Source organism: Neovison vison, chromosome 2, assembly GCF_020171115.1.
Source record: "Neovison vison isolate M4711 chromosome 2, ASM_NN_V1, whole genome shotgun sequence".
In the NCBI taxonomy this organism is placed as follows: Eukaryota; Metazoa; Chordata; class Mammalia; order Carnivora; family Mustelidae; genus Neogale; species Neogale vison.
The window spans coordinates 16,960,050-16,972,912 of record NC_058092.1 but is presented as its reverse complement, the minus strand read 5'-3'; the positions used below and the strand labels follow the sequence as shown (position 1 = coordinate 16,972,912).

General features: G+C 46.8%; 1 protein-coding gene across 3 annotated transcripts in view; it reads left to right on the top strand.

The window, feature by feature from the left end:
* The window catches only part of LUZP1 (leucine zipper protein 1), a 99,149-nt gene that overhangs the window by 54,969 nt on the left and 31,317 nt on the right, over nt 1-12,863 (top strand). For all 3 annotated transcript variants that reach the window (XM_044237407.1, XM_044237404.1, XM_044237406.1), the window contains exon 2: nt 11,521-11,626. The gene's annotated coding sequence lies outside the window, so the exon portion shown is untranslated. The remainder of the gene's footprint in view (nt 1-11,520; nt 11,627-12,863) is intronic.

Genomic DNA, 12,863 nt, shown 5'->3' with positions numbered 1-12,863 from the left:
GAAAACTTGAAGTAGAAACAGGTAGCCATAGATAATGAACAGACTACTCCAGAACTGAGGACTTCCTTCCTTCTTTCTTTTTTTTTTTTTTAAAAAACATTTATTTATTTGTCAGAGAGGGTACAAGCAGAGGGGGGGCAGCCAGAGGGAGAAGTAGGCTCCCCACTGAGCAAGGATCCTGATGTGGGACTTGATCCCAGGACTCTGGGATCGTGACCCAAGCTGAAGACAGGCGCGCTTAACCGACTGAGCCACCCAGGTGTCCCAGGACTGAGGACTTTCTTAGTAACACACCTAAACTGGCCAAAGGTAGACTGTGCAGCTGTCTTGTGTACCTGTAATATAACAATAACCGTGTTTTATACCGACCAAAGTACTTCGACATATGTTATTTCATTTAATCCTTACAATTTTATATAGTCCGGATATATTGGTCATTTCTGTTTTACAAATGAGGAAACTTTTACTCAGAGAATTATAAGAATCCACAAGGGTCACAGAGCCAGTACATGGGACGGACGGTTCTCAGGAGTTCATTGCCCAGCATTACCGCTCAGTACCCGTGTGCTCTCGGTGCGCACGCTTTGCTCAGGGTGTAATCCCGAGGACGCGGACTTGAGACTTGCTGGCAGGGAGGACTTACGAAGAGGACAAGATCTAGAGACACGTGCAGGGCTACAAGAAGGAAACTTGGACCAGGGGTTGTGGGGAGACGCAGAGAACCGGGCAGCGCGGTGGCTGAGGTCTTCTGACAGGGGCGTCCTCCCTGCCCTTTCAGATGCTACCCGGTGACGCCTCTGCGCTGCCCGCCTCTCTTAGTACTTCTTCCAAATTGTTTCTGCTGGACTGGGCTAATGAATTTCTCAAGGTTCCTCTCCTTAGGGCTTCGTGGTACACTCGGAGGGAAAGAGAAGCTAAATAAAAATGGGCAGGGGATGTAACGCTTTATTAGAATGTGACGAGAAGAAAATCGGATTCACATTTGTAGAATACACTCTCTGCCAGGCCTCGTGTGTGTACACTCCAGGTGTATTTTCCTAACATCCCGACATCAGCCCCGTGAAGTTTAGATATTATAATTTCTGTGTACACTCGAGGAACGTGAGATCGGGAAGTGGAATCACCTCAAGTGCTATGTGACTGGATTGTAGGGGGACCGAGGTGGCCTGGCTCCCGAGACCATGTGGACTCTTTCCATTAGAGGGTGTTGCCTGGGCGGCGAGCAAGGCAGAGGAGGAGTGTGCAATAGAGACAAAGGGAAGCTCTCTAGAGACTACATCTATCTATCTATCTATACATATATATATATATATATATGGAAAGAAATTTCTTGCTGAGGGTAGAAATAATGATGACTCCCCCAAAATGTACCTTGAAATTAAAAGGGCAGAGCGAACCTAAACCCAGGCCCTCCAGTAATAAACAGCCATGTCTTCTGTTCCTGATGCACCAAGGGAAAGTGTAGAGAAGGGCATTTTTAATCTCCTGGTGTAGTGAGGAAGATGAGATATACGTGTGAAAAGGGCTTCCAGATTGTTACTCTGGAATCATTTGGGAATGAGTCCAAGTCACATTTGGAAATCAGTCCAAGGCGAGTGGAATTCTAAGCTGAGGAAAAAGGCTCAAAGCCTTTGGGTGACTTGGCAGCCACCAGGACTTACTTGCCTCTCGTACATGAGGCAAGTGCCCCCTTTAAGCAGAAACAGACGAAACCAGGTGTCCTCCACTCCGCGTTCTCTCGAATCCGTCATCTTCACTTGAAATAGCCGAACTTCTCTGAGTAGCTGTCTGTACTCACGGCCTCCCTCCACCTAGCCTGTCCCAGGCAGCTTTCTGTCACTTCATTGTACACCTCTCAGTAAGGTCACTCATGACCTCTGGGAGGCCGAATTCAACAGATTGTTTTTGTTTTGGGGGTTTTTTTGGTCATTTTCTCAGTGAAGTTGATGCTGTTGACCACGCCTTCCTTCCAGAAACACTCTCTTGTCTTGGCTCCGGTGACGTAACACTGTCCTATTCTTCCTCCTACTTCTGGCCTGTGTTTGTAGGCTCATCCATTCTACAGCTATGAAGTATTCTACTGTCCCAGGCCCTCCTCTCTGCTCATAGTAGACACTCTGCCTCGGTGATCTCATCCGTCCCATCGGCTTTAGTAACCACACCTCTGGACGTGACTCATAAGTTTATGTATTGGAGCCTGGATTGCTCCCCTGTGCTCCAGACCCCTCTAGTTATTGTCATCCAGGCCCGGTTGTAGATGGAAAACCCGGGGGATATAGTGATGATAGAAGGTGAGGGTAGGGGTGGGGAGGAAGAGACGAGCAATAAGACAGTAAACAAAATACCAGATAAGGTTAAGTGCTACAGGTGCACATGAACCCATGTGATATGTTACAGGTGGAGAGCAACCTTACGTTGTCTGGTCAAGTCTTCATGGAGGTGATAGAATTTAAGCTGACCCTTCAATGACCAAAAGGAGCCAGCTGTACAGAGGGAAGAGGGAACAGCTTGTGCAAAGTCCCCAAGGCTGGAATGAACACTGGGTGGAAGAAGCGGGAAGTGGGGAGGGGACCTGGTAGGAGATGAGGTCAGAGAGGTAAGTAAGGGCCATGTCCCACAGGTCCTTGTAGACTCTGGTAAGGATTTTAGATTATTCTAAGTGAAAGGGAAAGCTGTGAGAGGTGTTTTGTTATGTTGTTTTTAAGCAGAATAGTCTTGACTATATCAGATCTAGTCTATATCGATCAAGACTCTGATTAAATGTTTATAAATTTAATTTGCCGCTATCCGGAGAGTGCCGTATCTATAGGGCAGAGTTGGTAGCAGGGAGACTTAAGGAGGCTGTTGGAGTAGGTAGGGGGCAAGTCCAGTGGCTTGGACCAGGGTGCCTAATAGGGGATGTAGAAAGCAGGGGGATAGGTTCAAGAAAATTCAGAAGTGGACTTGATAGGACCTGCTGATTGTTTGCAGGTGGGATGTTAGGGAAAGAGACACTCGGCATGATGGGGTGTTTGGCCTGGGCAGTTGGGTGAATGGCGGTATTGTGAATTGGGGGAAGATGTAAAAAGGAATGAGTTTGGGGAAAGGAGGGTGGGGGGTAAATACCATCCAGAGTCTGAGAAGATATGGATATGGGCTATCGGTTACACATTCAGGTAGAGAAGTCAGGAAGGCTGTCCGATATGCTTCTGGAATTCAGGGAGGTCATTGCCAGAGATGAAAATTTGGAGGTCATTGATACTAAAAATCATGGGACTGGAGGAGATTGCCCAAAGAAGGGAGGGTACCGGTAAAGAAGAGAGGCCCCGGGACTGTCTCTGGCCAAGCAGAGGAGAAAGCAGGGTGGACTGAGGCTGACCTGTGGACGAGGAAGATCAAGAAAGTGTGATATCCTGGAACCAAGGAAGGAAGAAAGGGTTTCAATGGAGAAAGAGTGGTTATTTGTGTTAAATGCCGTTTGGTGGGTAAGGAAGAGACCACATAGAATTTGGCAGTGTTGAGGCCTTTGGCCCTGATGAACAGTTTTTGAGGAGCGTTGAGGACAGGAGGCTGATTGGCGTGAACTGAGAATGAGGGGTGCGGAAGTGGAGAGCAGAGACCACTCGGTTTTGCTGTGAGAAGCAACAGAGACACGGGGGCTGGCCCAGCTGGAAGGAGGTGTGAGATCAAGGGAGAGTTTATTGTTTCTGTTGTTTTTTTAAGATTTTATTTATTTATTTGACAGAGATCACAAGTAGGCAGAGAGGCAGGCGGGGGCGGGGGGGAAGCAGGCTCCCTGCTGAGCAGAGAGTCTGATGCGGGGCTCGATCCCAGGACCCTGGGATCATGACCTGAGCCAAAGGCAGAGGCTTTAACCCACTGAGCCACCCAGGCGCCCCAGTTTCTGTTTTTTTTTTTTTTTTAAAATTAATTATTTTTATTAACATATAATGTATTATTTGCCCCAGGATACAGGTCTGTGAATCATCAGGCTTACCTACTTCCCAGCACTCATCATAGCACATACCCTCCCCAGTGTCCATCCCCCAGCCACCTTCTCGACACCCTTCCTCCCCGCAGCAGCCCTCAGTTTGTTTTGTGAGATTAAGAGTGTCTTATGGTTTGTCTCCCTCCCGATCCCATCTTGTTTCATTTAAGATGAGAAATCCTAGAATCTCGCTTTCCAAATGTGGCCTCTGGATTAATCTGGGAACCTGTTAGAAATACGGACCCTCGGGCCCCATTCCAGACCTACAGGGTCCGAGTCTGCACTTCAGGGCGACCCCCAGCTGATTTGGGTGCACTTTCAAGTTTGAGAAGCACTGTTCTAGAGTGTGGCTTCTCAAGCTATAGGTGCTGCAGGGCCAGTTAATTTTTTCCAGTCTGGGACCTACATGTGGGACTACTGTGTGCATTTTGTCTGTAACTCACTTCCCGTGCGATGTACTGTGTGAGTTGATCAGACCCTCACTGGTCCAGACCCTGTCTGAGAGGTCCTCAGCGCCTGTGCTTGGATGTCACTGCCAGGTCAGCTTGCTTCCCAGATGCCCGGGTGCCTGTCTCAGTTCCATACTCCCACTGGTAGGACTCTGTGGGGCAGGGCTGGCCTATGTACCGCATGCTTGTTGGGTAGGGGCATTTTTGAGAGTCTGTGCGGGAGAAAAATGACGTATGCTAGCGGAGGACATTGCTTCTGAAGATGAAAGGGAATCTGATCCATCCTACACATGAAAAGTTATATGTCATGTATCAGCAAAGCCTTTTCATTGTAACAAAAGGGAAAGCAGAATGCTGGTGTGTAGTTAGACTTGGAGTTAGGAGATGACTGGTCTGAGTGTTGCCTCTTGGGGACAAAATTATTTAGCTGATAGGGGCTGGAGGTTTATCGAGAAAGAAAAAGATGTGCAGGAGTTATTTTGGGGGAGTCGCAGAGTGAACCTAGCAAGGGAAATGTTGTAGGATTGCTGGCAGCATGGAGGGTTGTGTTTGAGGTTTGTGGTGATAAATTGAAAATACGGGCACCTGGCTGGCTCAGTTGGTAGAGAATGTGACTCTTGATCTTAGGGTCATGGGTTCAAGCCCCACGATGGGCCTGGAGCCTACTTAAATTTTTTTAAGTTGATGCCAATCAGTAGTTGGTATTTTCTCTAGAGACACAGCTTAGTTGGTAACTTAGCTGCTTTGGTGTGGGCCTGGAGAAGTGGTTAGTTTGGTTTAGTGAGAAGAAGTTTAATTAGTTGAAGACTCCGGTGGGGGCAAGTGAATGAAAGATGTTTGCAAGGGACTGATTATGAGCGAAGTGAGCACATGAAGGGGGTATGTAATACCATTAAATTACTTAACTTCTCTTTTATAAGATGGGGATAATAGTATGTTTCATAGAGCTGTTGTAAGGATTTAGTGAATTCCTACAAAGTGCCCAGAATGGGGCCTGGGGCATAGGAGGTGCTGTGTACCCCCGCGTGCGGTTCGCTCTTGCCGCCACTGTGCCTCCTGGCCCGGGAGCGGGCCTCCCTCTGCATCTTGGCACCATTCTTCTCTCCTTCCTTCTGTGGGCCACACTGAAGCTGAGATGGCGTTTTTGGAATGTACACACTTTACCCCTACTTAGCACTTAAGTGACTTTCTGTAGCTCTGGATCAGGACCCAAATCCGTGATCTGGTCTCCAAGTGCCTTGTGCGGCTCTCTCCATGTCTCCGTCCTCGTCTCCGGTCATGCGTCTGCTTGTCCCCACTTCGTCGTCATCCAGTTAGCTCCTGGGGTTCCCTGGGCGCCCTCTTCTACTTAGAAATGTCCTGACAACTCGTGGCAGCCTCTTAGACCTCTCTGTGAATGGGTCACCTTCTGTTAATTTACTCGTGTGATTCTTTAATCAGCGTTCCCTCGCCGGACTGTCCAGTAAACGGCGTGAAGACAGTTCTGTTCCTACTCCCCGTTTTATCCCCGGTGCTCACCTCAGAGCTTGATGCCCGGTAGCCAGTCAGCATCTGTGTGAGTACCTGACTGAGTGAAAGAATGCAAAAGCTGGGGCGCCTGGGTGGCTCAGTGGGTTAAGCCGTTGCCTTCTGCTCAGGTCATGATCGCAGGGCCCAGGGATCGAGCCCCGCATCAGGCTCTCTGCTCAGCCGGGAGCCTGCTTCCCTCTCTCTCTCTCTCTCTCTGCCTGCCTCTCCATCTACTTGTGATTTCTCTCTGTCAAATAAATAAATAAAATCTTAAAAAAAAAAAAAAAAAAAAGAATGCACAAGCTACCCATCAGCCTCTTGTCCGTTTGTGGTATTTGGGATGTGGATCAGGACTGGCTTTCTTGAGGGTCAGAGCTCAAGAGGGTCCTTGGGGAGGTGGTTTAATGGAGAGAAGAAAGCAAATCGTGGGTGAGAAATACCTAGGTCAGAGTCCACACACCGGCTACGTGACTTCGACTCTTTATTTCTTCCTCATTTATAAAATAATCATGTTGGTATTTACCTGAGGGGGCTCCTGTGAAGATTAAATTGGGTAATAAAAGCACTTTCTCGGTTTCTTACTCCTTAGGCTGGGGTTGTGACTTGCTGTTTACATTTGCCATTACCTGCCCTAATCCTTGTGGCCCCTTGATAGCCTAATTAAAGACTCCTAGGAGTGAAAAGGAGCCAGCGTGTTCTTCTGATTCAGCCAGCTTTCTAAAGCAGGTCTAAACCCAACAATTTTAGACATGTGGTTCTATTGCTAAGCCCCACAGACACGGGCTAATTGCAAGGAAGCCTAGTCTCAATTATAGCCTACTTGTTGGAAAAGGAAACGGCGGGCAGGTGGCAGTCCTTGAGGGCCTGCTTCTAAATAGATGCCCTAATCACAAGCTAGTCTTATCAATTGTTTATTAATAAGTGGTTCCAAAGTGTTTGAAAGTTCTTAAATCCTTTCTTTCTAATTTTAATCTCGTTTATACTCTGGGTTCTTTGTTAGGTGAAGTTTCTTTGGTAAGCTTGCTTTGGTTTCTTTGGTGAAGCTTGGAAATGGGATTACTGGATTCTAGTCCTGTCTCTGTTACGATAAAAGAGTCCCCGGTCTTAATCTGTTTGCTCATCTGTCATGTGGGGGATAAGAGTATCTGCCTTCTCCTCCCAAGAGTTACATGGATAAAAGAGTTATCCTGGGAGAGTCAGACATTATTATTATTTTAAATGTTTATTTATTTATTTGAGAAAGAATATATGAGTGGTGGAGAGGGGCAGAGGGAGATGGAGAGAAAGTCAAGCAGGCTCTGTGCTGAGCGTGGAGCCTGACACAGGGCTCCATCTCATGACCCTGAGATCATGTACCTGAGCCTAAACCAAGAGTCAGATGCTTGACCGACTGTACCACCCAGGGGGCCCAAATTGAACATTATTTTAGCAGACCTCTATCATAGATAGGTATTGATATCTGTTATTAATGTGAAATTTAAGAATTAATAGTAAGACTGTTAATTTATTCTTTAACAATGAATAATCGTATAACCCTGAGGTATTCTAATAAGTCATGTGACTTGGAATGTCACCACTTTTGCCTTTGGGGCCTATTTATAATTTCTTCAAGGACGCATGAAGATAGCATGTTAAAGATTCATACATGTTACTATTGGAAAGGCCCTTAAGTATCATTTCGTCTCGAGTGTTTCGTTTGACTGATGAAATGGAGACCCAGATGAGTATAAAAGACTGGGGTGAACTTGACAGTGTGTCAGGTGTCTGTGAACTCCCTATTCCAGGCTCCTCATCCTTTCCCCAGTTTCCCACTTGCTCCGGATTCTGCCCCATCGTGGGCAGGTGGGCAGGTGGGATGGGGTGGAGTGGGCATTGAGAAAAAAGCAGGGCTTTCAGACTGGTCTCCTGCAGCCTGTGTTTTTCCCCTAGTCTTGAACTCCAGCATGAAGTGACTCGAGTGTGGAATGCTGGTCAGGAATGGCGTTCAGGTTGAGCTGCTTCTACCAACGTGGGTGGTGCTAGGTTGGCTCACCCCAAGCTGCTGCCACTTTTCAGCCCCAGACCCAGTGACAGGGCTCACTCCGTCCTGCCGTCAGCCTGTTTACGGGTTGGCTCTTTGGTGAAGAGATGGCAAAGGGCAGAAAAAACACAAAATCCCTGCTCGCTTTTTTCCCTGAACACTCCTGAGAATGCTTCCTCAACAATTCTAGCGGAAAAAATGATTGTCTCCTTGCTTTCTGCTTCTTAGCAGACACAGTGGGCCATCAGATTGGACTCCTAGGACTTGGGATAGTATCCCGCCCTCTCATTTTCCACCTTCACCTTGGTTCCTGGCTCACATTTGGAAGAGCTCAAAAAGTTATTGTGTTGGTAAGAGGGTGACCTGCTGCAGCAGCATTACAGGGTCGTAGTGTCTGCGTGATCCTTAGTTAGTCTGGTTTTCTCTGGTGACAGAAAGTCAAGGTGTCACTGTGTACACTCCGGTGAAGGGCTGAGGGGTGTTTCTTCTAGAGACTGTGAATAATCCAGAATTTTTCAGTTTGGATAATTTCTCTTGATCTGCAGATATCATGGACTCTTTTCTCTGCCATCACCAACCTGTTCTTAAGCCCATTCAAAGGATTTCGTGTGGCTGTTTCAGGTACTACATTTCTGTTCTGAAATTGCCACATTTCAAATAAAAATGTTTTCATTTCCTCTGCTTAACTGTAATTGCTGCTTTAATATCTTTGTCTGGTAAGTCCCGTATTTGGATCATCTCGGAGTTGCCCTCTGCTAATGATCTTTTTCCTTGCGAATGGATGTAGTTTGTCTAGTTCTTCATGTGATCTGGGAGTGTAACCCGAACAGGAATGCGTGTGGATGTTATGCTGGGGAGGCCCTGATTTCTGGTGATGTTTTTATTTTAGCAGACAGTTACATCTGCAGGGTCTGTCTCCCCTGTGGGGAGGGAGGTGTGTGCTCAAACCTTAGTTCAGTGCTTCTGTCTTTGGCCGAAGTGCTGGGGTTCTGCCCTGCACGTGTACGGTTCCGGGCCCAGCTAGAGGTTTGGATGGAGTTCACACATCCAGCCTGGGACTTTGCTTCTCTGGCCCTCTTCTTTCTTATTTCCTCTTACCTGTGGCTGCTCTGGACTCTGTCTGTGGTTCCTCCAGAGAGAAAGCCTGGGGTTTGTTTTTTGATTGGCTGTGCCACGGGTCAGCCCTCTGATGCAAGCTCCGAACCCGGGGAACTGTCCTATCCCAGCCCCTTCTCCCAGTTTTTGACTCCTCTTCTAGATCTGCCAGCCTTTGTTCACTTCAGATAGTTTTTTACATTTTATCCAGAGTTTATCGTTGTTATCTGTTGGAGGATCATACTGGAGCCAGAATTATCTAATAGCATTTTTATCCATTATCAAAGTGTTTTGGGAACAAACGTGATACATATTTAAGAGACTTTCAGTCCGTAGCAGTCAGATAAGGGTCATTGGTCGCATTTTGTTCAGTGCAGCGTATGAGCTCAGGTGAACTCAGCCGTGTTCATTTTAACTTGCTTCGCAACCTTGGCCAAGTCTCTTCTCACTTAGAGAAGCGGGACTCACTTTCTCCTCTGGCACATGAGGCAGCTGGACTGTCCATGAACTGTAAGGGTTCTTTCATCTCTGCTTCTAGACAGACAGACAGACAGACAGACACTACCCACATACGCAGACTGGCACCACTGTCTTTAGCAAAAGTAAACAACGAGAAACAGCAGAAGGGGTACCAGAGGGAAGTGGTATGGGCGGGTCTCGCGGGGTGGGACATAGCACCGCAGCGTCTGAGGAGTCTACAGTCATCGTCTTGTTCTGGGGACAGAAGGCCAGTACGCCAAGGCTGCAAGAAATAAATGACATTCAGAAGCAAAGGAAAGAACTTGTTTGCTGCTTGCTTTTATCCCTTAGAAATAAGGAGAGAATGTAGACCGTTGAAAATAAATCCAGATCATCGGGAGTTCCTGTCTGTTTGATTCTGGGCAGCGCATTCTTTCCTCTTTTGAAAGGAATAGCCCCCTGGGCTTTAGTAGCTTGCCGGGAAATGTGGCAGGAGGCGGTGGGGACAGCAGCTCTCAGCAGCGGTGCTGCTGTCATTGTTGGGCCGCGTGGAGACAAAGCAGATTGAAATAGCAATTATACATGGTGTACTTAGACTGACTTTTTAAAAAGTGTGGGGGGAGTGGGGGAGGCTAAAACTTAATCCACATCCACTCAGGTCATCCCTTGGGTGCTGACTCTGGTGTAGATCCTTTTTCCTACTTTTCTATTTTTATTGCCTGTCACTCATTCTTTTTTGTTCTGGTCTTACTGGCTTGAGGCTTCAGGCTCTCCTCTTTCTTTTAAAGATATACTTTTTTATTTATTTGAGAGAGCGAGCATGTGCAAGGGTGCGGAGGGGCAGTGGGAGAGAAAAGATCAATGAGGATCCTGATGGGGGACTCGATCTCACAACCCTGAGATCATGATCTGAGCCGAAACCAAGACTTGGATGCTCAACCAACTGAGCCAACCAGGTGGCCCCCTCGTGTTTCTTTTAAAGCCATTTGAAAAAGCCATCACTCAGTTATCTCTCTGTTTTCAGCCTTCTCACTCTCTAGGAGCCCAGAGGCAGGGATGAACTCTGCCGTGTGTTATGGGGTTGGTAGTGGGGGTGTGGGAGTCAGACTAAAGGAACCAACAGCCTCGGAAAGAGGTCACAAGGTAGTCTGTGGGATGTGCAGTCCCGATGAAAGAAGGGGGTTAATTTGTGTTTAAGATCCAAGTATAAAAGCTTTACTTCCAGTGTAGAAGGTATCTTTCCTTTCTTTGGCAAGATAAAGATAGACAGAAGTTTGCCCCAGATCTTCTACCTCCAGTAATTCTTCTGAAACTTTAGGGGGTAATACTCAGTGGGTTAGTAAGTCTTTTGGGTCTGGCAGAACGCTCGTTTTAAAACTAGAGGGTAATTTGCAGACAGAGAAGCTCTACTTGGTTCTAATTGATACTGGGTGGTTCAAGGGCCTTTTGAAGGACCACATCTAGAAGGCAGCCCGACAAGAGTCAGCCTGGTGAAGGGGCTTTTTTGTCAGACAGGCATCAGTTTAAATCTTGACGGCCATTTATTAGCAAGCGGTAAGACCTTGGACAGATCACGGACTTCTTGAAATTTAGATTCTTTCTTAGGGGGTGATATTATTGTATTATTGTCTTGTATAAAATATAAAACATATTACTTAGGGTGTGGTAGGTACTCCACAGATGTTTGGGTTTTTCTCCTTACCCATCTTCTAGAACCTTGTATTTTTAGTGGAATCCTGGCTTTAGCTCTAAGCAGTTGTGTGACTCACCCTTTCCAAATTTCAGTTTTTTTCCTTAAATTGAGGGTATTTAATTAGTTGATTTCTGAGATCCCTCCCAAGTTATAAGATGTCATGAGTTTTAGACTTTTGGGGATTGTGGAGGCAGTCCACTTAAGTCACTTAAGAAAGTGCGGTCTGCCTTGAGACCATCTGAAAGGAAAAGGGAAATCTCCTTTAGGCTCGCTCTTGGTACAGTTCCCGCTTTACCGATGTCTTGCTTTCTGTTTATATTCTGCCCAGGTCAGAAGGCAGCTGCCATTGAATGATAGCGAGTGCCTGTTTCCAAGACAGCAAGCACCAGGGGAGCCCCCAGAGGCATTAGCAGAAAGCTTAAATTACCTAAATGGTAAGTATATGGTACAGTGAAGCCTGGCCATCCCGATGGAATCGCACGGTGTCTGAAGTCTCCGTAATTCCAGCACTGCTGCAGGAGATGGAGGAAAGTTAATACTTGTTGATGAACTAAACACTATGCTAAGTACTTAATTTTTTTTTTTAAAGATTTTATTTATTTATTTGACAGAGAGAGATCACAAGCAGGCAGAGAGGCAGGCAGAGAGAGAGGAGGAAGCAGGCTCCCTGCTGAGCAGAGAGCCCGATGCGGGCCTCGATCCCAGGACCCTGAGATCATGACCTGAGCCGAAGGCAGCGGCTTAACCCACTGAGCCACCCAGGCGCCCAATTTTTTTTTTTTTTTTAAGATTTTATTTGTTCATTTGAGGGAGAGAGCCCAAGTTTGGGGGAGGCGCAGAGGGAGAGGGACAAGCAAACTCTGTACTGAGCAGGGAGCCTGACGTGGGGCTCCATCCCAGGACCCCGAAATCAGGACCTGAGCTGGAGGCAGACACTTTAGCTGACTGAGCCACCGGCGGCCCCCTTCATGTGTTTGCTAATGTAATCAGCCAACCAGCCAACCTACCCAAGGTAAAAAAAAAATCCTAGCATTTAGTCAACGACTTTCAGAAATAGGCCTGGCTAGCGCTTTCTGAATACTTACTGTGCGCCAGGCACAGTCCTGTTCGACTTGCATTATCTACCTTAGTATCTACACCGATGCTACAGGTAAAGCTTTCTTTTAAATTTCACACAAGGAGTGAAGGGGAGGACTGGATTTCACCCTGGATTCTTTTCATTGTACTGGAATGTTTCTCTTTTGAGAAAGTTACTTTTTTTTGGTTGAGACAGTAACTGACTTAATCTTCAAAAAGCAAAGCAAAGGGCGCCTGGGTGGCTCAGTGGGTTAAAGCCTCTGCCTTCAGCATAGGTCATGATCTCAGGGTCCAGGGATCCAGTCCCGCATCGTGCTCTCTGCTCGGCAGGGAGTTGCTTCCTCCCCGTTCTCTCTCTCTCTCTGCCTACTTTTGATCTCTCTCTGTCAAATAAATAAATAAAATCTTTTAAAAAAATAATAAAAAGCAAAGCAAAATAAACAAACACCCCTTGTGGTAGACAGCTAGCTTCTTTTCCTGGCCCTTCTGGGTTCTGCACGCTAGTTATTTAGTTGGTTATTTATTTATTTTTATTTTATTGGTTTGTGCTGCCCAAGGTAGAGTGCAGTGTGGAAGTAGAAGGAGCTCACACTT